This window comes from Aquila chrysaetos, chromosome 10 (assembly GCF_900496995.4).
Source record: "Aquila chrysaetos chrysaetos chromosome 10, bAquChr1.4, whole genome shotgun sequence".
In the NCBI taxonomy this organism is placed as follows: Eukaryota; Metazoa; Chordata; class Aves; order Accipitriformes; family Accipitridae; genus Aquila; species Aquila chrysaetos.
The window spans coordinates 30,467,147-30,494,568 of record NC_044013.1 but is presented as its reverse complement, the minus strand read 5'-3'; the positions used below and the strand labels follow the sequence as shown (position 1 = coordinate 30,494,568).

The 27,422-nt window shown below is 41.9% G+C and overlaps 1 pseudogene; it reads left to right on the top strand.

The window, feature by feature from the left end:
• Positions 1-27,220, top strand: LOC115347762 (annotated as a pseudogene).
• The last annotated feature ends 202 nt before the right edge of the window (positions 27,221-27,422 follow it).

Below are 27,422 nucleotides of genomic sequence, written 5' to 3'. Positions count from 1 at the left end.
ATGAAGTACAGTTCTTACCTCCTGTCCCACTCGTTTCTCTCTCCTGGTTTCAGCTGGTTAATGCAAAGTAGGGTGTTTTTTTGTTCTCCATTTTTCCCTTTCTAAAGCAAGGGTTCTATGGTGTCAAAAATAAAAATGCTCATGCTGCTTTGAATTTAATGTTGTCCTGCCATGTCAGTCCTGTGCTGCTTCTGATTGCAAGGAACTCTAAAGAGGCAGGGCAAGCGGAGGGTTGGGGGTGAAAATGGTGCCTTGCTGTGCTTGGAGTTCCAGGGACAGTAAGCTTGTGGGCTTCCAAACCCAGGTGCCTGGTGTCCTGCTCAGCCTAACTGGGCAGTGAGCTAGCTAAAGCAGATTTGAGCACCTGCTACGAACAGAGCTTAACTTGTGCTGCTCTGCGTGCTGACGTACATCTCTTGGATTTAGATTGAAACAGATGTATGTACAGCTAAGCCTCTGAGCTATGAAAATGGAACACTGTGTTAAGAGCACAAGGCTCTGCTAGCAACATTAGCTGCAGATTGGTTGATGTTTGCATTCATCCTCTTCCATAGACAAAACCAAGGTAATGCTGAATTTACTGCAACAGCTCTGTTTAACAGACCACTTTGTTATATGTCCTTCATCTACAATCAACTATAATGTCCTTTCAGAATCAGTAGAAGCACAGCAAATATGTTGAACTAAAAGAAGCCAGTGTTAAATTGTCTTGTTTAATGTGATCAGGAAGCTGATGGGAATAGCCTTAAATCAAAAGTGCTGTGAAACTGAAATGTGTCCAAAACTTGTGCTGTATGTAGTGTCACCCTTAGTGGATTTCAAACCTTTTCATTTCCTGGCGATCAGTTCTAACTGTCTAGCGCAATGCAAATAAGCTGTCTTAAGATGGTAGCCACTTGGATCTTTTCTTATATCCACAAGTGTCTTTTAAAAAAGTAGTTGTGACTCCTAAGTTAGGTCAAGTTATCTAAAAATCATAAGCAGGATCTTTTTTTCCTCATTTATGTTAATGCTGGGCAAAAGAGCAGAAGCGGATTTGGAAACCTGTAAGTGGAAGGGTGTTTTCCATTAAGGTGGTTGTTGGTTTTGGTTTTTGGTTGTTTTTTTCCTTTTCTGGAGTCTTCAGTATTTTATTTTCTCCCACAGTACTCATAGCCTGCAGAACCAGCCTCAAAGGAATTACTTCTCCAATTAGCTTGGCTCCTCCTAAGGATATAGATTGCATTCATACTCAGAAGCTGGTTGAAGCAATGAAACCATTGGGGGATATTTGAAGATAAGGAAGAACTGAATCATAGGTATAACAAGACTGTAAAATTTGTTAATCTCCTGGGGTTTTTTAGGGCAAACTTAACATGAGTTTTCTTTACAGGTGTCGTGGTTTAACCCCAGCCAGCAACAAAGCACCACGCAGCCGCTCCCTCCCTCCCCCCCCAACCCAGTGGGATGGGGGACAAAATCGGGAAAAAGAAGCAAAACTCGTGGGTTGAGATAAGAATGGTTTAATAGAACAGAAAAGAAGAAACTAATAATGATAATGATAACACTAATAAAATGACAACAGCAATAATAAAAGGATTGGAATGTACAAATGATGCGCAGTGCAATTGCTCACCACCTGCTGACCGACACCCAGCTAGTCCCCCAGCGGCCATTCCCCGCCCCCACTCCCCAGTTCCTATACTAAATGGGACGTCCCATGGTATGGAATACCCTGTTGGCCACTTTGGGTCAGCTGCCCTGGCTGTGTCCTATGCCAACTTCTTGTGCCCCTCCAGCTTTCTTGCTGGCTGAGCATGAGAAGCTGAAAAATCCTTGACTTTAGTCTAAATACTACTTAGCAACAACTGAAAACATCAGCGTTATCAACATTCTTCTCATACTGAACTCAAAACATAGCACTGCACCAGCTACTAGGAAGACAGTTAACTCTTTCCCAGCTGAAACCAGGACAACAGGCTGGTCGTTCTTGGTAAACTGAATAACTTGGTGAAAGAATGGATTTCAGAACTTGGTGAGAGCAAGGTAAGGATTTTTGATATGTTCTTATCAAAACTACTGAAGCCTTTTTGTTTCTTGTAAAGGCAATACTACTAGGATTTATGCTAAAGTTCAACTTTTAACTGTCTTCTTAAGTGTCAAGGAGATCTGTAGTAACTGCCATTGAAATAATGTATAAAAGATACTTCAGATCAAGCTCTTAAGTCCTTGGGGCACTGAATGAATTTGTGAAATGGCTCCATCAGTTGACTTGTAGGAGTTAACAAAGCTGAAACAACCTATTGTGGGGTGAGATAGGTGGTAAATGGGCAGTAATCTTGCCCCAAACAGCCTACAGCACTCAATCTAGTTTGAAATTATTACACTAGACTTGCCTTTGATATGGCTCTTAGATTGTGTTAATTATGTGGGTCTGCTGCAGGGAAGACTGATAATAGGTCTTAATTTTTAAATTAATGAAATGACTGCTACGTTACTCACCTCTCTTTTTTTGTTTGTGAGTTGCAAGCACTCACTTCAGAAAAACAGTATCAGTCTATTAGACTAACAGCTCAGCATAGGAGGGAGAAGTCATTGTTTATGGAGGCTACTGCAGTCTTTCTAAATAACTTACATGCTAGTTAAACTTGCATATAGGTCAATGTGTATTTAACATTCTACAGAAAACTCTCTCTTCTACCCACAGAATCTTCCCCCTTCAGCAGTAGCAAATGTTGGTGGCAAAATATTTACGTGTGGTTCTTACAGGCTTGAAATACACAGTAAAGGTAAACTTCTGTTTTCTGGTCATAATTCTAATATTTGAAAGTGTCTTCCAACGGTAACAGAAGAAATGGAATCTCTTTGCAGGTGCTGACATAGATGCTGTTTGTGTTGCTCCTAGACATGTAGAAAGATAGGATTTCTTTCAGTCGTTCTTTGAAAAACTAAAACGTCAGGAGGAAATAAAAAATCTAAGAGTAAGCAAGCTCTCTTCTTGATAGATTGTGCAACTCCTACAATGAAATATTCATGTTAAAGACTCATATTGGTAGTGATTGTCTTACAAACCAAAATTTAAAACAGAGGGTTTTTTTAGGACCTTCTAAAATACTATTTACGCAGCATGAAAATGTTGAAGTCAAGCTTTTGGTTTCTTTCCTCAATGACTGCACATCACACAAGAATCTTTGTGCAATGTTCACTTCTCCCCTACCCATCGTTTGGGAATGAGTCGGCTACAGTATCAAAAAGCAAGGTTGTCCCTAGGAGCCTTGCTTTAAACTTATATGCACTAAGGGGCTTGGAAATAATGTAATTGCATGCAGGTAGAGAGGTAGAGGAAGGGACAGCCTGAGAACTAAGGAAGTTGAATGTGACGTGGAAAGGTTTCTGTCAGTAACTTTGCTGTGGTGTTCCTCTGGATGTACTTTAGGACCTCTAATTCATTCTTCTCTGGTCATGTTCTCTGGCTACTCAGCCTGAGACTAGTAGCAAAACATGTTTTCTTACACAGCTATCTTCTCCTTTACAGGCAGTTGAAGATGCATATGTACCAGTTGTCAAGTTTGAGTTTGATGGCACTGAGGTAAGCATTTCTTTTTTTTTTTTTTTTTTTTTAAGTGAGTAAATTTTTTCATGCTTTGGAATAGGATAACTTTTCCAGGGACCTGTGACTGTGCTGTTTTGGACCACAACCTATCCCAGGAGAATACATTGCAGTAGAATTGGAGCTTATAGGAAAATAAGCCCCTAGGAAGCCTGGCAGGCATGGGAGCATCAGGGACATCTTTTTTCTAAACCTGTGCTGTAGACCAGGGTAGCCTGCTTGAATAGCATTTATCTCTAGCATCGTGCAGAGTGGGAACAGAGGCAATGTCCTTGCTAACTCTTCTTAGCTCTGATAAGCTAGCTTTCTACAGAGTAATGCGTATAGTGTAGTTCACTGTGTGAATCATGTGAGCAGACTAAATGTTTTGCTGCAAATCAAAAATGAAGTGGTTACGGGACAAACAATCTGGAAAATGAAAAGTAAAAGTACTCATTTGATTCCTGCCTAGGTTTGTCAGCTGTAGGAATCCTGGTATCTTGAATACTTCTTACACAATAAATAAAGACCTGCATGCTGTAGTAGCTAAGCAATTTACTGCTTGGTATCACTATCATGAAGACATTTATTCAATGACCTTTTTGTGGCCTTTATCTGTGTCACGGTCCACTCGGTGGACTCGGGATGGTTCGTTTGCTACAATCTCGAAAGTGCAAAATTAAGGTGACCAACACCAAAGGGGATAGCAGTAATCACACAGTAAAACTTTATTGTATTGCCTGTGAAGAGGCACGCGATAGTTAGAGATGGGTGAGTGAAAGGAGAAAAGTAAAGTTAAGTTTAGAGAGAGGAGAAAAAGAGGTTATAGCTACCACCGCTGATCTCAAGACGTCCTAACGGTCCCGGGTCCAGCTAATGCTGCGTCGTTGATCGTCGTGGTCCTTGGTGGGGAAGCTTCAAATTCCCATTGTTTAGAAGTCATCTTTTATGCTTAGTAACACACCTTGCTCCACCTCTGCCTCAGGAGTCTCCGCCCTTCTCAGAATACAAATATCATATCTCCGCCCTTCTCGAGCGAGGCTATCACGCAGGCGCAGGGTCAGTGTCTGAGGCGTGGTAAGTCTTGGAGGCAGGTAGCCTTTGACCAGGAGGTGTGTTTTGGTATTATAATGAAGCAAAGTTCATCTAGAGTTCATGATTTCTTCATCGATGTTATGGCAACGGTTGCAATCCATCCTTTTTGACAGTAGCTATGCGGTTATCTCTAACGGCTCTAGCCAGGTACCTTCCAGGAGCCTTGTACCGCACATTCTGTCCTTGGGATTGGCCGCTGCGCTCCAAACAGGCCGTTGTCAGGTAATGTACTGTTCATGTTCCTGATGACAATGTTGAGACAATGCTGATTTTCTGACCGACTCTTATAATCTGGTACAGACATTCACAGAATAATTTTCTTGCCTCAGACTGTACTAAACCCCAGATACTTCAGGATCAAAAGGGCTTACTGCCTAAAGAAAATGCTCTCTCCTTTGCTGAAGTATAGTTGAGGTGATTGAATTTATGTCTTAATTCTGTGATTAATTTTAAGTTCCCTTTTAATTCAAATTCTAAGTCTAGAGTAATCTTTTTCAACTTAAAAAAACCCTCTTCCTTTCCCTAGCTTAAAAAGAAAGGGGTGATGCAATTACAGTTTTGTAAATAAAATATGGAACTTCTAGAAATGTTATTGAGTCTTCTGGCAAATAAATCTCTTGGGAGATGTATCTATAGTCACATAATTCTACATACAAATGTTAACCACTCTTTTTAGACTTGACTAGCTGTCCCCCACTAGCGTGCTGTTTGCAGACTGTGGCATTCTAACAGTTGGCACTTTTTTCCTCTTAAGATTGATCTTGTGTTTGCAAGACTGTCTATGCCAACTGTTTCTGATAATCTTGATCTCAGAGATGACTCACGTCTCAGAAGCCTGGATATAAGATGTATACGGAGCTTAAATGGTAAGCATATTTACACATCTTTAAAAAGAAAATGTTACTAAAATTGGTATAGAATGCACATTATACAACCCAAGTTTCTGTACAAGATGCAGAAACTGATCCCCTGTATCCTTGAGATCTGAGGAGGTGGTGACTGGGCTTAAATTTAGATGTTTCAAGTTGTGTGTTTACATAGACCTGTGTTTCATGTTTCTTTGATTGGAACGTGTGCATTGTTCCAGTTTGCCACAGAAACTGCTTCAGATGAATAGGTAGAGCACTTGATAGAGAAGAATGTGTGGTAGTTCATAAAAAAAAAAAAAAATTAAAATACCTGAAGCCTAACTTGCTCACTGTTTAACACTGACTGGTTTAATTGTTCCTGGCTGTTGAAAGCAAGCTGGCTTTCAGAATCCTGTAGAAAGGCCTTACTGAAAATTGTTGGCTGTAGTCTAAAGTATGAAAAAGCTGTTGAGGGCAGCAGTTACCTGACATGATACTGAGTGTTATGTGTAATCTCTAATTTTTAAGGTAATACAAAGCAAGTAATCCAAACTTGTTTTCATAGACGTGAAGGATAAACTGTAAGCTATTGATCCAGTATACCATAAAACTGACTTGAACCTGTTACTACAAAGTTCTGTACTTCAACCTTTTTTCTTACGGGCTACAGGGTTACTGATGAAATATTGCACCTAGTGCCAAATAAAGAGAACTTCTGGCTCATGCCCTATGCAATTAAACCGTGGGCAAAACGTGAGTAATGTGATTCTTTGTGATCTTTAAACTTTTCAGAGGCACCTCATGCTGAAAAAATAATAGCATTAGAAGTACTTCAGCTTTGGATAGCTGTTTAAATAACAGTTTTTAGTTTAAAAAAAATTTTTTTTTTAGTTTAGATTCAAGGACTGTCCATGTGGTAGATTCTGTGTGATTTTCAATGGGCATAGAGTAGAGAGAAGAGGGGAGTGCCTACAAGACAAGGTGCTGTATTGCTTATCAGGAGCCTGACTACAAATGATAAAAATGCCAAGTTAAGTATAAAAGCTCGATACATAAGGAATAAGAAAATACTGTTTGTGCATGTGTGACTAGAGCAAGTGCTAGAAGAATGGCAGAACCTTTTTCTTAAGGGAAATTGGAGTGAAGCAGTAGCTGTAGCCATGCAGGCAAATTTCAGAGTAGCAGTGTTTTGGGAAGTGGTGCGGTAACAATTCTTTTTCTCATCACTGTGAGGACCAACAATTTTGACCTCATTGGACTGAAAAAATAACTGACTTTGAGGCTGAAGTGTACTAGGTATTCTATAGATTGAGAAGTTGGTGCTGTAAATTTGAAGGAATATACTTGGGTATTGAAAGAGTACAGGCTAACAATGATGTATCCGTTGTAGGACGTGGCATTTACTCCAACATGCTGGGATTCCTTGGTAGGGTTTCCTGGGCCATGCTAGTAGCAAGAACGTGTCAGCTCTATCCAAACGCTTTGGCTACTACTCTGGTTAAGAAGTTTTTCTTGGTTTTTTTTCAAAATGGTAAGAGCTATTTATGACTACTTTAATTTGCAGAAAGTAGTAGTTCTTTATATAAGATTTACACCAACAACATTCAATCCTACCCTGAATTACATGGCAGAGTTTTAAATGGACAGTTAGTTACTGGCTTTTCTTATACAGGGAGTGGCCAAAACCTGTATTGCTGAAACAACACGAAGACAGCAATCTTAAATTTACCAGTATGGGACCCTAGGGTATGTAGACATTGAATTCGGAAGCCTTTAAACTTTCTTCTAACCTAAGCTGCTGGTGCTGAGCACAGTTGTTTTAACATCATAGGTGAACCAATCAGACTGATATCATGTAATGCCTATCATCACCCCAGCCTATCCACAGCAGAACTCTACATACAACGTATCTACATCAACGTGAGCAGTAATGGTAGAGGAGCTCAAACACGGTAAAGTTCCTTCCATGCTTACTAACTGATTAAAAAGTACAATTCTTGCTATATGAAACAACATGATCTGAACTGGTTATATTCCGTGAGGTGTTCTGCCCTTTTAAGCAGAAGATTCTCTGGGAAGTATATTTGTTGCAGACGATAAGGCACCAATTTTCCAATGAACTGTTGTAGTAGACCTGCATTGTGTCAAGGAAATTCCTGCTTTTTGATCTGTCAATCACTGTTCAAAACCTTTATCTTATAAAGTTTATATCATGCTCCGCTAGTCTTAAAAACAAAATGGTAATAGGATTTTTAATCTTAATTGTAGGTCTTGCAGTTACAAATGAGATTTCTCCAAGGAAAATCAGACTGGTCAAAGCTCTTTGAACCACTGAACTTCTTTCAGAAATACAAGTATGTATGAAATCTGTTATCTGAACCTGAAAATTATTTACTTACTGATTAGCACAGTGAGTTTTAGCTTGCAGTCTAAATAGAAGATGGCATTAATGTTTGTTTTTCAGAAACTGGAGGTACTCATATGAATTTTGGTAAGGATAAGTGTAGGGAAGATAGAAAAACTGTATGTGTTATGACACTGACACTGTTTTTATTAAAAGAAATCAACTCTGATACTTAGAATGTAGCAGAACGCAATTCTAAAGGATGTAATCAGTTTTTCTTCAGTTAATACTGTGCTGAATACAGGATATAATCTGTCTTGTCTGGGAGTCACATTCTATACATTTAAGGCAGTTTTGGTCTCACTTGAAGGAATATAAAGTCCTGAGCTAGGATATTAATTTTTCTTTTCTTCTAGACATTATATTGTGCTGACTGCTAGTGCCTCTACTGAAGAGCATCACTTAGAGTGGTTAAGTCTTGCTTTGAATGTGGGTTCAATAGATAATTGACACTCAGTTCAGTGTTGCACTTCATTAGTTGATACAGTTAACAAAAATAAAGCATTCAACTGTGCAACTGGGCATGAAATACAGTACCAAGTTAAGTAGACAGTTCATGAGCAAAACTAAAAGCTTTCTTGTGAAGGGAGGTTAACATAAATCTAGCTGTTTCAGAAGTTAACCTAAAGATCTAAGTCATGATGAGAAGGAACAAAGAGGGTTAGTGTGCATATGCCTGAAGGTCAGATGCTCTATGTCATCTGCAGAAGCAGATGCAATGAGTCTAAGGAGACTACTTACCCAACATTACTTCAGTCAGGAAGGTGTTCCTTGTTGCAGAGACTGAAGTAAACGGGCATTACTTGATGTCATCAGATGTATAGTGGACACTGGAGAGTTAGATCTTTTACTGACTTACAGAGCAGTGGTCTCCAAATTTTTGTGCACTCCTGAGAGAAAAAAAAAATATAAAAATTTTTTTAAACACATAGTTGCAGTATGTATCTACTTATTTGCAAGTTACATAGACATTACTGAAGTTCTAGTATTTTCTTCCCGTACCCAGTGGATTGTCTCGTGCACCCCCTGGCGTACACCCCCCCCCCCACTTTGAAGACCACTGTTGGTAGAGCCTTAGAAGACTTGGTTTCATAATTTTTTTACTGGATGTAATATTTAATTTAGGACTAGATTACACTCAATGCTAAGTTGCTCTGGTTATGTAGTCAGCCTATTCCAGAGCCTCCTTTTCTCCAGTGAAGTGAAACAAGGCTGTTTAATCTGGGTGAAACCTGACTGTCTGCACAGAGCATCTGAATGCTGATAAATAGTATTTACAAAGTTTTAATCTAGTAGTGTGCTCAGGCATCTTATGTTTAGTGCTGAAAATGATCATCTTAGCACGCTTGGTATTGGATAGGTACATTGCAGGGGTGCTGATCTACTTTGTGAAATGTAATGTGAGAACCACTTCAATTGTAGTTAGAGAAAATGACTGCTTATGACATGACATTTGTCACTGTCTCAAGGGAGATATGCCAATAATAACTTGTTTAACCTGTGTGAATGGGCTGACTAACTGTGAATCTTGAAATAAGGGGAAACGGTGAGGAATTAAGGTACTGTAATGTGTGTGGTGTTCTTATTCTTAAGAAATGAGTACTTTGCCTGCTTTGCTCAAGTAAGCAAGCAAAATGGCTTTGTAACAGACTCCTGTTCTGAGAGCACCTTGGTTATACTTCAGAGTTTGGCTTGCGCTTTAAGGCAAATAATTTAATTCTTGTGCTACCTCTAAAAGACATCTTATTTCATGTTTAAAAATAGCTCTAATAGGTAATACCTTTTACCTGAACTTTTTAATTTGTTCACTTAATTGTATCAATCAGCTACAGCTTGATGTCAGTCACAGTTAAGTATACAACAAGGAGTTATGGGCAGAGGGCTTAGAGCCAAATAGTTTTTAATGTGAAATGTTTTTAAGTGAACAAAGCTTATTGTATCTCACAATAAAGATGAGGAAAGTTCTGGCTCCAGTAAAAGCTGATGTTTTTGCAGTGACAGAAATGGCAGCAAAGGGGGCTTAGTTTTGCATCTGGAAAAATTAAAAGCAGAAGATACACTTGCTTCAGTGTCCTATAAGAACAAGTTTAGTTCACCAACTCTTGAACAGATTTGGGAATAGATGGCAAATCTCTGTTGTTTATCAACATAAGATGCTTTTGAAGAATGTACAGAGTTCTGACTGCTTTCAAAGCTAGAAGTGTTTTCGGTAAAAGGGTGAAATGCCAGTACTTCATTTAAATGAAGAGCCTTTGTGGTCATGAAACATTTCTTCGGTAAGTTTCTGATAAGACTGTGTTGACTAGATCATTTGTTTATTATAGGAACTATTTTTTTCAATTTGGCTGGAAAAGGGTAAACTCTTTTCACAGATCAATCTGCAGGAAGAATTGTGTCTTTATTCAGGTGTAACTGAACAGTTGTGCTTGAGCCTTTTCTGAACTATTCTTCTCCTTGATCTTTGGGGTAAAAAAGAGGTTTTGCTGCACTTCAAAATGCAGCCAGAGGTGCTGGGAATCTGCTTCTTGTTGATATTTTCATCATAGGTCGTATGTTGAAGTGTTGTATCTGACCCGTTAAGAGTTCAAGTTAAACTTGTTTACCTCTGTCTTTGGAAACTTTAAAGCTCAAATGTCACTGGAAACATCTCAAACTACAGTGTGTGTGATATCTAGTATCTGCTCAGCTGAATGAAAATTACTACTTACTTACTGACTGGTTAGCATTTTTTATTAGCATTGTATTATAAAAAGGCATATAACGACTGTGCTGGATACAGTTAAAAATGAGTAAATGGCTCTTGTTCTTATTAGGATTGGCCTTGTCGAATCTAAAATTCGTGTGCTGGTTGGAAACTTGGAGAGGAATAAATTTATATCTATTGCACATGTAAAGCCACAGTCTTTCCCTGGCAGCCGAGAACTTTGTAAACAGTGAGTTTCATTACTTTTCTGAAATACAGTTTGGCCAATGTATTGCACCTTGTTTATATTCATTCACCTCAGCTTACCTGCAAGAGATGTTCGGTTAGAGTACCTACTGTTTTGTAGGTATAAGGCCTGACAGGCAAGGTTCTGAGCATGTAGGATCTTTTTAAAGAAGGGAGAACTTCAGGGAGGAGTTCTCAGAGAACTTAAGTATGGGCTGACTCTAATCTTTAACTGCTGCGTACAACTAAACTGTTTTGCTTAATCCCTTCTTAAGAGTAGATACTAGCATCCAAATAACTGGCATCTGTTCCTAACTGATAGATTTGTGAATCTGTCTTTTTAGGAGTGGGTACGTGTCAATGTGGTTTCTTGGAATCTGTTGTGGTTTCAGCCCAGCCGGTAACAAAGGACCACGCAGCCGCTCACTCACTCCTCCTGCCCCCCTCCGGTGGGATAGGGAGGAGACGGAGGAGAGAAAAGAAAAAAAAACCTGGAACCTCGAGGGTTGAGATAAGGGCAGTTTAGTGGGACAACACAACAAAAGTTACAACAACAACAACGGTACTAATGAAAGAGTATACAAAAAAGAGTGATGCACAGTGCAACTTCTCACCACACGGACACCGATGCTCCGCCACTTCCCCCACCGAAAGTCGAGAGCGCCCTCCCCCCCCCGGGCCCGCTCCCCATTTATATACTGGGCATGATGTCACATGGTATGGAATAGCTCCTTGGCTAGTTCAGGTCAGCTGCCCCGGCTATGCCCCCCCACCTCCCAGGTTCCTGTAAAAATTAACTCTATCCCACCTGAACCCAGGACATCATCCACCCCTTATTCTATACCATCTACATCATGCCCAGATCTTACATTTTCCAATCAACCACTACCACTTTCCTTGTCTTATATATATATATATATATATATATATATATATATATATATGTATATGGACAACCCCCCCCCCCCCACACACACACAAATAGTATTCCCTTAGTCGATGGGCTATCCCTCCACTGTGTCCATCAATTTTATTTAGTCCATGACTTTAGGGCTCCATCTGTTGTAACAGTTCTTCAGGATAAGAGAGATGGTGTGAGGTGTTAGGTTATTGTATGCTGCCTCTGGAACTTGTGGCTGGTACATTTGGTGCAACCCACACCCTTGGTCTGCAGGCTGAAGATGTTGATCTTGAGGAAATTGCTGGGTGCCAGTTCAAGTTCTATCACTGTTGTACTTGGCTCAGTTTCAAAGTCCATCCTTCAGTCATTTGGGTAATTCTTACAGTAATACCCTTGATATGGCATATAGACACTATAGATACAATGACATACATTGGCAGGTTATTTAGCAGTTAAATATCATACAGCCTAGTTCACTGGCTATTCTCTCCCAAAATCAAATCTCCCTGAGGTACACATTGAACTTCCCCATCCTTCTGCATCACCCACCAGGTGTACCCAGGTCCCTGAGCAAAAACAACCCCTTGGAAGGGTTTGTCTCTGCTTGAGGGAGGACTGACCCAGACTGTCTTTCCTAACATACTCCTCATGTGCACTACAGGGACTTTATCCCCTTCTACAGTATGTGGAAGTCTTGGTTGGGTGGGGCCAGCCCGACTGGTGGATCCTCTAGTATTAACTAACCAGGTGGCTTCTGTTAAATGTGTATCCCAATGTTTGAAAGTTCAACCCCCCATTGCTCTCAATGTAGTTTTCAGCAGTCCATTGTATCGTTTGATTTTTCCGGAGGCTGGTGCGTGATAAGGGATGTGATATACCCACTCAATGCCATGTTCTTTGGCCCAAGTGTCTATGAGGTTGTTTCAGAAGTGAGTCCCGTTGTCCGACTCGATTCTTTCTGGGGTGCCGTGTTGCCATAAAACTTTCTCTTCAAGGCCCAGGATAGTGTTCTGGGCAGTGGCGTGGGACACAGGATATGTTTCCAGCCATCCAGTGGTTGCTTCCACCATTGTAAGCACATGGCACTTGCCTTGGCGGGTTCGTGGGAGTGTGATATAGTCAATCTGCCAGACCTCCCACTGTTTATATTTCAGCCATCGCCCTCCATACGAGAGGGGTTTCAGCCGCTTGGCTTGCTTAATTGCAGCACATGTTTCACATTCATGGATAACCTGTGCGATAGTGTCCGTGGTTAAGTCCACCCCTCGATCACGAGCCCATCTATATGTTGCATCTCTTCCCTGATGGCCCGAGGTATCATGGGCCCACTGAGCCATAAATAGCTCACCCCTACGTTGCCAGTCCAGGTCCACCTGAGACACTTCAATCTTGGCGGCCTGATCTGCCTGCTGGTTGTTTTGATGTTCTTCAGTGGCCCGACTCTTGGGTACATGAGCATCTACGTGGCGTACTTTTACCACTAGCTTCTCTATCCGAACAGCAATATCTTGCCACAGTGCGGCAGCCCAGATGAGTTTACCTCTGCGCTGCCAGTTGCTCTTCTTCCATTGCTGTAGCCACCCCCATGGGGCATTTGCCACCATCCATGAGTCGGTATAGAGATAGAGCACTGGCCACTTCTCTCTTTCAGCAATGTCTAACGCTAGCTGGATGGCTTTCATCTCTGCAAACTGGCTCGATTCACCTTCTCCTTCAGCAGTTTCTGCGACTAGTCGTGTAGGACTCCATACAGCAGCCTTCCACCTCCGATGTTTTCCCACAATGCGACAGGACCCATCAGTGAACAGGGCATATTGCCTCTCATTTTCTGGCAGTTTATTATACAGCAGGGCCTCTTCAGCCCGTGTCACCTCCTCCTCTGGCGACATTCCAAAATCTTTGCCTTCTGGCCAGTCCATGATCACTTCCACAATTCCTGGGCGACTGGGGTTTCCTATGCGAGCTCGTTGTGTGATCAGTGCGGCCCACTTACTCCACGTGGCATCAGTTGCATGAAGTGTAGAGGAGACCCTCCCTTTGAACATCCAGCCCAGCACTGGCAGTAGGGGTGCTAAGAGGAGCTGTGTTTCAGTACCAACCACTTCTGAGGCAGCTCCAACTCCTTCATATGCTGCCAATATCTCTTTTTCAGTTGGAGTATAGCGAGCCTCGGATCCTCTGTATCCCCGACTCCAAAACCCCAGGGGTTGGCCTCGGGTCTCCCCAGGTGCTTTCTGTCAGAGGCTCCAGGTAGGGCCATTCTCCCCAGCTGCAGTGTAGAGCACATTTATAACATCTTGTCCTGCCCGGACTGGCCCAAGAGCTACTGCATGAACAATCTCCCGCTTAATTTGTTCAAAGGCTTGTTGTTGCTCAGGCCCCCATTTAAAATCGTTCTTCTTCCGGGTAACTTGGTAGAGAGGACTTACAATTTGACTGTAATTTGGAATATGCATTCTCCAAAAGCCCACAACACCTAAGAAAGCCTGTGTTTCCTTTTTATTAGTCGGTGAGGACATAGGTGCTATTTTGTTGATCACATCCATAGGGATCTGACGACGCCCGTCTTGCCATTTTACTCCTAAGAACTGGATCTCCTGTGCAGGTCCCTTGACCTTACTTTCTTTTATGGCAAAACCAGCCTTCAAAAGGATTTGGATTATTTTCTTCCCTTTCTCAAAAACTTCTTCTGCCGTGTTGCCCCATACGATGATGTCATCAATGTATTGCAGGTGCTCTGGAGCTTCGCCTTTTTCCAGTGCAGCCTGGATCAGTCCATGGCAAATAGTGGGGCTTTGTTTTCACCCCTGGGGCAGTCGATTCCAGGTGTACTGGACACCCCTCCAAGTGAAAGCAAACTGTGGCCTGCAGTCCGCTGCCAAAGGAATGGAGAAAAATGCATTAGCAATGTCAATTGTGGCATACCACTTAGCTGCCTTTGATTCCAGTTCATATTGAAGCTCTAACGTATCTGGCACAGCAGCGCTCAGCGGTGGCATGACTTCCTTCAGCCCACGATAATCTACTGTTAGTCTCCATTCCCCATTAGATTTCCACACGGGCCATATGGGACTGTTAAAGGGTGAGTGAGTCTTGCTGATCACTCCTTGACTCTCCAATTGGCAAATCAGCTTATGGATGGGGATCAGGGAGTCTCGGTTGGTGCGATATTGCTGCCGGTGCACCGTCGTTGTAGCAATTGGCACCTATTGTTCTTCAACCTTCAGCAACCCCACAACCGAAGGGTCTTGAGAGAGACCAGGCAGGGTAGACAGCTGTTCAATCTCCTCCATCTCCAATGCAGCTATACCAAAGGCCCAACGGTACCCTTTTGGGTCCTTGAAATACCCCCTCCTGAGATAATCTATACCAAGGATGCATGGGGCCTCTGGGCCAGTTGCAATGGGGTGTTTATGCCACTCATTCCCAGTTAGACTCATTTCAGCTTCCAATACGGTTAGCTCTTGGGACCCCCCTGTTACACCAGAGATAGAGATGGGTTCTGCCCCTTTATAACTTGATGGCATTAGGGTGCATTGTGCACCAGTGTCTACTAGAGCCTTATATTCCTGTGGGTCTGATGTGCCAGGCCATCGAATCCACACTGTCCAGTAGACTCGGTTGTCCCTCTCCTCCACCTGGCTGGAGGCAAGGCCCCTCTAATCCTGGTTAGAATATTCGTTACTCACTTTTCGCACACGCGAATCAGAAGTCCCTTCAAGAGGATCAGAAATGAGATCAGCCCATCTGCTGCATTTGGGGGACTGCTCACAGGAAACTGGAGCAGCAGTTTTCCAAGAAGAATCCTCTTTTCTGGTTGCTTTTTCTCGCAACTCCTGTACCCGTGCATCCAGGACTGAGGTAGGTTTTCCATCCCACTTCCTCATGTCCTCTCCATGGTCACGCAGGTAAAACCACAGGTTAGCCCGTCGTGTGTACTTTCTCTCTCCTCTCTCTTGGGCAGAGGAATGCTTACTCCCAGTAGCTGCGATGCGGGCCTGTACAGGTGGGGAGGAGGACATATCCACTTTGAATTGCTGGAACTCTTGGGACAATTCCTCTACAGCCGAGACACAGGCCCGTAGGGAGGAAGAGAGACTTCCTTCATATTGCCAGTGTTGGACAGCCAATTCATCCACCGTTTGTCCATGGCCGCCTTTCCAGGACATTACTGCCAATGAGTTGGCATAGGTTGGTGGTGCACTTCATAGAAACTTCCGCCACATCGGTTGTGTGCATTGGACTTCATCTGGGTCTGTGGGTGACTGCGCATTTTCTGGATCATTATAAATCACCTCCAGCACGGCTAATTCCCTCAGGTACTGGATACCTCTCTCCATGGTGGTCCACTTGCCTTGGTGACATGTAACTTCATCCTTGAAGGGGTATCTTTCCTTTACACCTAACAGAAGTCGCCTCCAGAGGCTGAGGACTTGTGTTTTTCTCCCAATCGCCTTGTAGATGCCCCCTTCCCTAGACAGAGATCCCAACTGCTTGTCTTCCTTACCCTCTAATTCCACACTGCTAGCCCCATTATCCCAGCATCGGAGCAGCCAGGTAACAATGTGCTCACCTGGGTGGTGGCTAAAATCTTTTTGCATGTTACGCAACTCACTCAGGGATAGAGATCGGGTAATTATTTCAGGTTCTGCCTCTTCCTCCTGTTCTCACGATGACCCTGGTTCATCTTCATCTCTCACTGAGCGAACTGATTTCTTTGTGTGTTTCTTTTTCTGTACAGGGGCGACTGATACTGGCACAGGTTGGTTCTCTGGTTTAGCTGCAGTATCTGTCACCGGGGTTGGGGTAGCTGTGCTGCCTGTTGTCGGGGTAGGGGTAGCCATGGTGCCTGTTGTCGGGGTAGGGGTAGCCATGGTGCCTGTTGCCCTGTTTTCCATCTTTTCCCCCTTTTCCCCCTGAGGGTGCTGCCTAATATCAAGCAGTGTTTGGTAGATACTGGCCAGGGCCCAGCACAGTGCAGCAAGTTGTACGTCTTTGGAATAGCCACAGCATTTTTCTTTCAAATATTCTACCACTTCATGAGGGTTCTGTAGTTGTTCGGGAGTGAACTTCCAAGCCACTGGAGGTGAGAAGTTCTCTAGATACCTGCCCATATCCTCCCACCTGCCGTGCCACCCATGAGTATCCAGCTTTGGGGCAGATCTCTGGGTGGTACTCTTAAAGAGCCCTTTTGTAGCCCTAAACAAGACCTGAAACATATTCAGGAGGCATAGCACTAACAGCACACTGGCTTGCACATCCCAAGGATATTCAAAATTCTCAAAAGCTGTTGTAATTAGTCGGAAGGAGAGAAGGGAGGCAAACGGACGGGGGGAAGTATCCCCCCCTAACTTCCCCATGGATTGGGTGTAATTACCAATAAAATCCAATAGAAGGTGCCCAAAGTATGGAAATGATATCACTGCCTCATACAGATACCAGCTTAACCTCATGACCAGTGATGTAATCATTTCACAAATCGACATTGCCCAGTACAACAAAATGATAATCCCAATCACTCTCCCAGAGGTAAGAAACGTAACTACAGGCAATACATAGAGCATATAAGAACTTACAAAACGCCACCATGTAAACAAATGAATCAACATTGTGACTAACATCTATTTATCTAATATAAGGAATGCGTATGACAAATTTGTTTCAGCACGCTCTGGCCAGATCTGTCGATATCTCAACCCTTCGAGCCCCACGTTGGGCGCCAAAAAGGACTGTCGTGGTTTCAACCCAGCCGGTAACAAAGGACCACGCAGCCGCTCACTCACTCCTCCTGCCCCCCTCCGGTGGGATAGGGGGGAGACGGAGGAGAGAAAAGAAAAAAAGCCTGGAACCTCGAGGGTTGAGATAAGGGCAGTTCAGTGGGACAACACAACAAAAATTACAACAACAACAACGGTACTAATGAAAGAGTATACAAAAAAGAGTGATGCACAGTGCAACTTCTCACCACACGGACACCGACGCTCCGCCACTTCCCCCACCGAAAGTCGAGAGCGCCCCCCCCCCCGGCCCGCTCCCCATTTATATACTGGGCATGACGTCACATGGTATGGAATAGCTCCTTGGCTAGTTCAGGTCAGCTGCCCCGGCTATACCCCCCACCTCCCAGGTTCCTGTAAAAATTAACTCTATCCCACCTGAACCCAGGACAGAATCGTATTCAGGAAAGGGGAAAATGCAGAAAGTGTTAACATTGATTTAATGTATGTTATACAGTTGTTCAAAGGTACAGGTAAGCCTATATTTTGCTCTAGTCTTGTAGGGTTTCATTTTTTTATGCTAGTGCAAGTTGCTTCACAAAGTGAATTGTGCTTCCTTCTGGTATTAGCTATTAGATATTTCTATGGACCGCGACACATAGATGATTAGCCTGAAAAACATACTGTTTTGACACTTTGGCACAGTAAGTCCATCTTGAAACAAAAGTGTGTACTAAAGTCCTATACCATATGTGAAATAACAGCTCTGCAGATCATAGTAAACTCTCACAAAGGAACTGCGATTCATGAGGTGGACAGTCAGATGTGAAGCCAGGAGATGTCCATTTACTGGGTGTAGCTACACTTGTCAAAAACAGTTGTCAGCTGCTGAACTTTGAAAGTGGGAATTAACTGTATCAGGCTCTAAAATAAGTTGTTAATGTCTGTTGAGAGTATTTTTTCCAAAATAACAGTTTGTGTATGATATCATCCCAGAACTTTGAAAGTCAGTGAGTGGTCACATTGTAACGACATGCAGTCTTGCATGTAAAGCTTCATGTTCATCTTCCATTATTACTTTTGACAGATGTAGAAATAAAGTAATAATTGCAAGTGTTGTTGTGCAGGAGCACACACACAAAGAGCCCCTTCTTATGTAGAGGCTTAGCTTAGAGATCATTAGGATCAAGCTACTACCTTTTTTACAATGCAGGTCAGCATTTTATCTACTATATTACATTCTAGTTTGCATAAGAAGCATGTACCATGGTACTTTTCCACTTCCCTCCACCCCGTGTAATAATTTCAGCATATAGGCAAACATCAGAGGTATTAATCTATTTTACATAATGGCTTTACCTGGGAAGAGTACAGCTTCACCTAAGGGCAGGCTGGAAGAGAAGATACTGACTACCTCTCACACTCCCAATTTCAAGGCATTCTGACCAAAAGGTTTGGATTCAAACCTTCTATTCAGCACAGAAATAAATAGAAAGAGTTGCCATAAGCCTGCTCAAAGTGAGTATGTGAGAACACAGCAAAACCATTCTCAAGCATGCATTTATCTTAAATGCTAATAACCTCTTAGCAAATGCTAATAACCTCTTAGCATCTTAGCATTATAGCCAGCAAAGTTCTACCTTGCTGCATGCTGCACCTGATTATTTTTTTGATTAAATCACTTAAGAGAAAAACCTCAGAAAAGCAGATGAGAGTAAACAGTTTGGGGGGTTTTGGCTTAATTTTGGTTTTAAGGTGGTTAAACAAGCAATTTTATTACTTCCACTCTCCAGAAGCATTTTCTTTGTTTAATAACGGATGAGAGTTTAGCTAAGTAAATCCAAGAGGTACTCGTTTCTTCTCAACAAAGCAGTCGTCACCATCTGTTTGCATTTGCCAAACACACATCTGGTAAGACCAAGAGAGCAAGGGCTCCCATCTGCTCCATTTCCCTCGCATGGCAAGAAGGATGACAGCAACCAGCCCATGGGAGCAGACAGCTTGCAAACAGCCACCATGCTAAGGAACACAGCCCACTGCTCAGAAATCACTGGCCTATATAATGGCTTTCCATAAAGGTACAAATGAGAAGGACAAAAGAAGGACCAAGTACCTACAAGATCAGAGCAGAATAAGAAAGCCTAGAGCGTGACTTGCAACACTCCAAAATGAAAAAAAAAAAACAAACAAAAACCAACCCCAACCTCTTACAAGGATGTCACATCATCTTGGAAGACCTGTGCACTTGCCTGCGTGCCAGCAGGACACAAAGTCTTACTCCTGACATTTTCATCATCTGTTGTGTCAAGCCACTGGGCAGGCCTCATTAGCCATATCCTCAACAGCTTTGACAACTGTAGCACTTGGGACAGACAAACAGATGATGGGCTAGCTAAGGCTGTAAGGAAGAAAGAATCCCATGCTACATCTACATATAACAAGCTGTTTCCATGTGACAGGGGACTTGTACTCCGGGGGGTAAGGGTGTCCATTTTAAATGACAAATCTACTCAATGGGATCTCTGTCTTCACAAAGAGGCACTCTTACTCACCCTGCTGCAAAGGCAAAGAGAAAGGGAACACATGAAGAACCAGAACAGAACTGGGCTGGGACGGCTGCCAAAAGTCTCCAGGCACATCAGACCACAGCACACTCCACATTTCTTCACAGGTCTACCTGGCTACTGGCTAAATAACTACTTTGTCTCCCTCCCTCTTTTCTTTTGTAGCACTGTACAGTGCTGACAGCAGCCTACTCCAAATTGCTTACCATAATTTAGCTTACTAAATGCAGTAATGCATTCAGGTATTTTATGGCACCTAAATCAGTAAATTGTTTTTTTCTTCACTGAACCTCGCAAGAAATACATCAAGGCCTGTCCTAGCCAAGCTAAAAACACACAGTACACAATTACCTTAACATTTAACAGAAGGAGGCATGCTGTATGTAGTCAAACCTCTCCAAGTACACAGAATGACAAACTGGGTATCTTATCCTCCTCCACCATAGCTCCAGTCCCAGTCTTCTCAGACACACCCTGAAGATACATTTAGCCTAACTGGTTCTGCAAGCAGTACCAGACTCCCCCAAATGGGCAAGAAGAGTATAGGTGTGGGAAATCAATTTCTAGAGGCACATTAAACACATGGGAGAAGACATTCTTCAAAGCAGTCTTTAAGAACTCCGAATTTTCAATAAATGGAGAAAGGAGGAGAACTTACATACTTAAGGGTAATTTATAGGCTTTAGAAGTCACCACCTAACGATGCTGCTACATATCCTTGTAGCTGTTGGGATAAGCTTCCTTTGACCTGCAAGTTTATTTTTCACAGGATCCCTGCCTCTAGGGCAGTTGCCATTTTGCACTGCTGCAGCCTCTTCCATAGGCAGTGCACAGTGTCATTTCAGAATGCCTTTTATTTGTTGCTTTCCTAGATGTAAATTAAAAGGCTATTTGGAAAAAAACATCTGCAGTGGGCCTTTGGTATGGAAGGCCAGGTAATGTTCACAAGCCCAGTGTCCTTTGTGTATACTACAGCTGGTCAACATCTTGTTCAATCACTGGTTATTCCCCCTGCTCCCCCCCCAATTTTCTTAACATAATGCCATCATGAAGGTAAACATCTACTGATGGGAATCCCTTACCAGACAGGGTGCTTAGCCATTCAGTGAGAATTCTTACTGGTGCCTTGCTTCCCCCTATCCTCCCACACACACATTTCAGCCATTATACCTCAGCAAACTGAAACAATGCAGAATCCTCAGTTTGTTTTACAGCTCCCGGGACTCTAGGCTGTGATGTGCTTGAAGAGATCTGTCAGGAAAACAATTATGTTTGTATTACCTAACTCTTCAGTTTCAGTATCAAACTTCAACATGCTAAATTTCTGATCTATCATACAGAAAGACTCCTGGGACCTAAGAACATGCAGATGACTCCCAGCACACCTGTACAATGAACAGTATCTGCCTTCCCAAGAGACATGTAAATGGGTGATCTGTGAAATAGTGATCTTGAATAATTTTTCACAAGGGAAGTCTTTCCTAGGATCAGGCTAAGATTTTTTTGAAGGGCTTTTATTTGCCCACTGGTATGTCAAAAGAGGGTTAGCAACAAAAACTGGACACTATATTGCATTTCACAATTCAGTGAAAGACATGAGACTGCAGAATAGTGGTGCTGATTGTGCACACAAATTGCTGATTCGCACGGAAGGTAAGTGTGGACAGGGACACAACACATGCAGGTACTTTTAAGAAGAGATACCAGATCCATCCCAGACACCAAGGCAGCTGCATTTTATACTGTTTAAATTGTGTCAGTTCTTTTTGTCACAAATGACACCTCTGATTCATGTTAGGTCTAGGTACAGTACCAATTATTTTGCCATTGATGCACACACCTGCCATGCACTGCTTAGGTGCAGCCTCACTACAGGCTAATATGCATTTCTAATTACTGATAATCACTGAGCTACTTCTAAACCGCATGTTTTAATGGTGCACATGAGCTTGTTTCCTGGCACCCACTGAAGTTCCTTCAACGGGTAAGGAAAAGCCAGCAGTCACAAGCCCTTAGCAAGAGCATATCTTGCAGCACACAACACAGTTCCTGCCTACTACCACATGGCTCTGGCACTTTTTTGTTGCTATTTTCATCATAGGTTATACGTTGAAGTGTTGTATCTGACCTGTTAAGTGTGTGTGATATCATCCCAGAACTTTGAAAGTGGGTGAGTGGTCACATTGTAACGACATGCAGTCTTGCATGTAAAGCTTCATGTTCATCTTCCATTATTACTTTTGACAGATGTAGAAATAAAGTAATAATTGCAAGTGTTGTTAGATAATGCTAGAATAAAGGGGTTTGGGGATGAGCAGTCATTAGAAAGTATAGGTCTTTTCCACAATCTGTTTACTTCTTCCCAGGCTGACTGCTCTTGTGCCTTTCAGAAGCACATGGGTGCCATCAGGCTCATGCCTAGCTATCATAATGATGAACTAAGGAAATCAGGTTACTTTTCTGAAGTGACAAGTGTGTTTGGACAAAAAGTTCTAAACAGTGGACTCCTTTAAACTCTTCATCAGTGCAAACAAACATTTATCCATGGTACCAGGGTGAGCTGTGTGTTGTGTTGCTCAGACAACATGAGTAAATGCAGTAAAAGCTGACCTTCTTTTTAGCTCATGCTTTGGGATATGAGAAAAGCACAGAAAAAAAGGCATCAAAACTCTTGCCTGAGTTTCAAGCCAGGTAGGGTGACTTCCTCAGACTTGCACTCTTCTCTGAACTGATGCTTGTCTTATACGTTACATCCCGTGGCACTGTGTTTCAATGTTGTGGCAAATGTAAATTATGTCAACAAGGTTTATGTACTGCTAAGAGGCTAGAACTAATGTTAAATCCTGTATTTCTATGCACAAACTTTATTAGCATAGCTGTGTGCTCTTAGTTTAGTGAAGCACAGCCTACAGTATGTTTCAGATACAGGGTTTGAATCCAGAGAGATTGAACAGAAAAGGTGTTTCTTGAGAGGTGTGATATCCCTTGGCAAGTGTGGGAGTGACCAGTAGCTACATGCAAGAAAGCTTTTATCATGTGCCTTGACTTCGAGAGAATATCTTTAGATGGCAAAGTTGATGGGCTCAAGAGTATAAAGCTTATAGTTTGGAAGGCTTTTGTTAAATGAACTTTATCTCACTTTTCCATAAAAAAAATTACTGAGTTTACTTTGAAGCAACTGTTCATACTGGTGTGAATGTTCATATTTGTGCTTTTATTTCACTTCTAGGTCTCCTGTAGAAAGACTTATACGCCTTTTTGTTTTGGTTTCATGTCCTTACTTGATTCCCACCCTGTATGTAAGCGAGCTGACTTTCCAGTTATGCTCATGATAGGCTTGTTAAACTTACCTAAATGTGACTTAATTCTGTAATAACTGCTGTGCTAGTATAGCATTTTTTAGTTGCCTAAAAGGTTGTTTGCAGGCAGTTAAGAAAAACTGGTTTAAATTGTGGTGGTTCTGGTAAGTCAGATGTCCCTAAAATCCAGTCTGTCTTGGACAGATAGAGTTTTAACATCTAAATTACTGAAAAGTTATATGATGTTACAGAATTGTTATGAAAAAACCCACAATCACCACTGTAAATATCAAACAAAAAAATTAGTCTAAATCTTGATTAAGGTGTCTGGTCTCTCATCAGCTGAGCACAGTTGGGTTGATTGAGAAATTCCTCTAGATCTATTTTCAACCAGAAAACTAAGGGTTCAGGAGTATTATCTCCTTCAGGTTAAAATCAGCTCAGATGTGAGCTGCATGATTAGCAAACCACAGCTGTAACTGAGCACATAAATGTATATTTGAACTTAAATAGCTGTTACATATCTGGTCTGTACTGGATGTGAAATGGGCATCTTGGGTCACGTTCATCTTGGGACAACTTCTTATTCTTTGTTTGGGCTGGACAGACTTAAAGGCTTGCTGTTTCTAAAGAAACCATGTGTAACTTTGACAAATACCTAATGCAAACATTCCCACTAAGCTACAACGCTAAATTTTCCTGTTAGTTTCCGGCCAGGCTAACAACCTCAATATGCTAAAGGATGGTATGAAGATTGAGGCAGCTCATGTGAAGAGAAAGCATCTCCACTATTTTTTGCCTGCAGAAACCTTACAGAAAAGAAAGAAGGTATAATAAAAATTTGGCTCTTCTGGCAATATTTTTTTTTGCTTTAATAATTACTTGAAGACTTCATTATTTTGTTGTTGTTGTTTCAGCAAAGCATGCTAGGTGCTAGTCAAAATGCTAGTGGGCTTCAGTGCAAAAGGATTTTGTCAGATGGAAGCTGTTTGGACAGTTCCAGAGACATGGACTCCAGAACACCAGATAATGCCTCTTCTTTAAATAAGATTTCTAAATTGGACACTTCTACAGCAGAGAGATAAAGGTTAGCACCATAACCTTAAAACTGTGAAGAAGCTGCTTTTTAACTGACTCACAATGTGAATGAGGTCTAGGATTTCGTGTTTGAATCTATGTTGTTCATAAGCATGTGGAGGGCACTAATGGCTTCAGGAGCAAAGCTGTCATCTCCTTTGGGCACATGGAGGGAGACAGGTTAAAGAACTCCTGGAAAAAATTAATTTAATGTACGTGAACACATATAGGAAGAAAGAAGAATATGCTACCAGAGAAATTATTTGGTCTTCAATGTAGATCCCCTTAGGTTAGTGTGTAACTTGAAGCTGGAGTGTTTTATATGGAGGTAGCTGTTCTTTCTAACAAAAAGTATGGTTAATGCCAAGCAGTATTATGTTCTAATGAAGTGCTGATCTTGATCACAGAAACACTAGAGCTGCTGATGATTTGGTGCAGCAGTATGAGAACTTGGGCAGTAAAAGTGTCTGTCACTTCCTGGGAAGTCTCTTTGTTCATAAGCTGCTTCAGCACAGGAGGAATATGTAATCTTGAGAGTAATAGCCCAAGACTACCAAATGAGTAATGCCTTCTGTATTCAGACTGTTTGGTACTGTAGCAGTAGAATAAAAAAAAAAAAAAATTGGATGCCTGTATGGGTAGAGCAGATGCATTCACTACAAGCAGTACAGAGTGCAGGATATACTAGAAAACAGTACAAGTACGTAGCGACTCACTAAAGAAAATGCTCAAGTTTAAATTTGAGGTCTGAAGTTCAGCAAAATGAAGATCATCTCGTGCTAGATTGCCTGTAAGTTTGTTGTTTAGTAGAGCTGTGACAATGAGCTAAGATAGACATTTGTCTTGCATGGACTTTCTGGAAATGAAATGTATAGTATTTTATAACTCTAGCATCTGACTTTTACAGAAATGCTGTGTGTCAGAAATCTAATGGTGCTAACAATAGAGAGAAGATACCTCGTGTAGCTGTGCCATCAGTGTCTAAGGGACTCTCCATTCCTGTTATTGATTCAAGTATGTCTTGAAGCAGTGGGTGGAATGCAGTCTTTAGTTTCATGGCTGAACTCTAAAAGCTCGGTGTCTCTCACAGAAATGGAGGCTACAGTTGCAGTAAGAACATTGGGACCTCCAGTTGGTTGCATCATTCCAGGACACAACACAATTTCTCAACTCAGAGCACATTTTGTCCAAGGACAGCATGAATTAAGTGGGACTCCAATTACAGATCCTAAGAATGCTGCACCTAAACGACCACTGAAGTACCTCATTCACCTACATCAGAAGAATGCCCCAAAAAACTAGTAGACAGAGAAAAGGTAAGGAAGGGTGTAGAAGATTTTAAAAATTTAGGACTACAAGACTGTTAGAAATTAATATAGAATGAGTTAAGGTTACTGTTGCAACAGAGCTGCTCAACAGGCCATGAACAGTGTTTCCAGCCTGCCCCCCTGTATAGCCCTAACCCAGGGTCGGTTTAAAACCCAGTCAAGCTAATCAGTAGAGACAGGTTGAACAAAAGACGAAAAATCAGCAAGATACAGGTGCTTAGCTGGGGAGTGATTAAAATATGTAGAGCTTACAAAGATAAATGTGAAATAGTTAGTGGAACAACCAGAGAGGTTTTCTCAGAATTGTGTAGGTATGAGACATCACAGTAAAGGGGATGAGAAGATGGCTGACCCAAGACAGACCTCGAAAACCACAGGATGATGACCGGACTGAACAAGACAAGAATTGATGAGATAAGACAATGATGAACAATAACGACATGGGAACCGAGATCAACTGGAAAATTACAAAGACTTTGGACTGAGATAATGAATTACCTAAAGGGTATATAAAATCGAGAGAGAATTTTGTGTGTTGCCATTCACTGCGGTGGTGGCCCAACTCTGAGTTGTTAATAAGGCAAACCTAGAGAAACCCATGACTGAGAATTCTTTAACAAAGGGGGGCTAGGTCAGGGAGGGTTTGAAGTAGAATTAATTACTGATGTACAATGAATGACATAACTACGAAAAAATGCATATATACATCCCCAATGTAACAGGTATTTCAAGTACAGATTTCAAGGTTTGGGTAGTAAGACTTTTTGTGAGGCTTGAGATCCCTGTGTGGTAACAGTAGTCTTGTCTAAATGTTGTTTTAAGAATGGCCACGAATACATTTAATGTGTTGACTGGAAGCTGTACTCAAATATGAAGGTAACTTTAGAATAGCAGTTATTTTGAGTCTGTGTATTCTGTTCTTCTAGTTAACTGGCCAGGATTCAGCATTCAAAGGCGGTGGCAATCCAGAAGATGTCAGCAGCAGATCTACAGACAATGTAATTAGGAAGGGCTTTTACTCAGTGGACTAACTGAAAAGCTGAACGGACTGTTCTAGTGCCTAGACTACCTCACATCAATACTCTATGCGTTTATTGATGTAAACAAAAATATGCTTTTTAGTTTAACTTTTTTCAGTCCTCATTTCCCAAATATATATTCTTGTAACAGTTATCCTATTAGTCTTTTTAAAAGTCTTAACTGTCACTAGCTGAAACAGCTTTTGAAAAAGCCACAAAACCCAACCTGTCCTGTGACTTGGATTCAGAATGTATGTAAACAGGTTAACTAGTCACTGCAACCATGTTGCAGAATTTATGAAGATACCAAACTTCTGTTCATAAAACACTGCTATGCAGACTGCATTAGAAAGCTCTGGGTTGGAAGACAGCCAGTATCTTTTGCAAAAGTTGAAAGAATTGTGGGTTAGAGGCTTATAAAGGAGAGGATATTGCAAAAGAAAGAGAACTGGACAGGATTGCAAGAGAATAGAGTGGCCATAGTCACAAATAACGGGGGGGGGGGGGGGGGGGGGGGCGGCGGAACCCTTTAGTCTGTTAAGCAGTAGCTACTTTGCTGTTTATTGTTTTCATAAACCATAATTGGGTTTTGTGGTTTTGAGGGGGGGGGGGGGGGGGGTGTTAATCACTTTAGGAGGTTCTTGCCACCACCTTTGTCCCTGGCACACTTGAG